Raw genomic sequence first — 1,522 nt, 5'->3', positions numbered from 1 at the left:
ATGATAAATTCTACCCAGGTTTTGTATTTCACACTGTCTGCTTACTTTGACACTGGACTTCTCAAATACTTGTATTTCATAATAACCATTTCTCTTTACATTTTCATAGTTGGTGCCAATGTGTTGCTCATAGTGGTTATCTGTATGAACAGAAGCTTACATGAGCCTATGTACCTTTTCCTCTGTGTCCTGTTTGTTAATTAGTTGTATGGCAGCACTGCACTGTTCCCTTTGCTTTTGGTGCAAATTCTCTCTGATATTCACACTGTCTCTGCGCCCTTATGCTTTGTGCAAATATATTTTGTGCAAACATATGGAGGTATAGAATATATAAACTTGGCTGTTATGTCTTATGATCGATATCTTGCTATCTGTCGTCCTCTACAATATCACTCACTAATGACGTATAACAAAATAGCCACGCTTATTGCTTTTACATGGCTGTATCCTTTGCTTATGGGTATGATCATGATGTATTTGAGATCCTCTTTGCAGTTTTGTGGGGTTGGCATTAACAAAGTGTACTGTAACAGCTACCCTGATATTAAGCTGGCATGCTTTGACATCAAAATAATTCATATTTATGCTCTTCTTATCCAGTTTTGCACAATGTTTATTCCTTTAATTATTTTTGTTTTCACATACTTGAAGATTTTGAAAGTTTGTTTTAACGGTTCTAAACAGACCAGACAAAAATGTGTCAGTACGTGCACACCCCACATTGCTTCCATCTTGAATTTAACTTTAGGGATCACCGTTGAAGTTATACAAAACAGATTTCAAATGAACAATGTACCGAACATGTTTAAAATCTTTTTATCGTTATACTTTCTGACATGTCCGCCCATCTTTAACCCTCTAATTCACGGCCTGAATCTCTCCAAAATCCGTTCCACATGTAAAAGTTTAATTTCAAATGGAAGAAATAACTCTTAACAGTTGTAGATTAGATTACATTCTGTACTGCCATTGTACAAACTAGTGGTGGGCCGTTATCGGCGTTAACGTGCTGCATTAACGCCAGACTCTTATCGGCGATAAAAAAATATCGCCGTTAATCTCTTATTCCACCTCCTGTTCGCCTTAGGGGAGATGGTTCCCTCCAGGGCCGATGGCTGTTCGCCGTTGGGGTGAACCCCCTTCCGTGTGTTCTCTGGTCGGGTAATAATAGCCGGGGGCCGTTGTTGACACTTGAGGAGCCTTTATTGCAGGAGCGAAGCTTCTCTCACACACCCGCCGCTCTCTCTCTCCATCACTTGCCCACGACACAATCGGGTATTGGAACGCGGGTGTGTGTGGCCACCGGTCGCCACGTGACTATAAGTTTCCAAGTTTTAAACACTTCTATCTCTTCAACGTCAATGTCACCGTAACCGAATCCTAAATATCCCCATAGCAGACGCTATATTTCATCGGGGGGAAAACTTTGTTTTGCGCCACAGTTCGGCTTAGACTCGGCCGTAATGCTGCTGCACACACACACACACACAGACACAGACCCAGGCACACACACACGCTGCAT

The 1,522-nt window shown here is 41.5% G+C and overlaps 1 pseudogene across 1 annotated transcript; it reads left to right on the top strand.

Annotated features, from left to right (window-relative positions):
• LOC307248464 (olfactory receptor 10A6-like) lies at positions 1 to 936 on the top strand (annotated as a pseudogene). Its single transcript has one exon. The product of its transcript is annotated as an olfactory receptor 10A6-like (transcript).
• The last annotated feature ends 586 nt before the right edge of the window (positions 937 to 1,522 follow it).

The sequence above is a fragment of the Ammodytes marinus genome (genome assembly GCF_949987685.1).
Source record: "Ammodytes marinus genome assembly, chromosome: 3".
In the NCBI taxonomy this organism is placed as follows: domain Eukaryota; kingdom Metazoa; phylum Chordata; class Actinopteri; order Uranoscopiformes; family Ammodytidae; genus Ammodytes; species Ammodytes marinus.
Note: the sequence above shows the minus strand (reverse complement) of the source record. Positions and strands in the feature narration are given on the sequence as shown.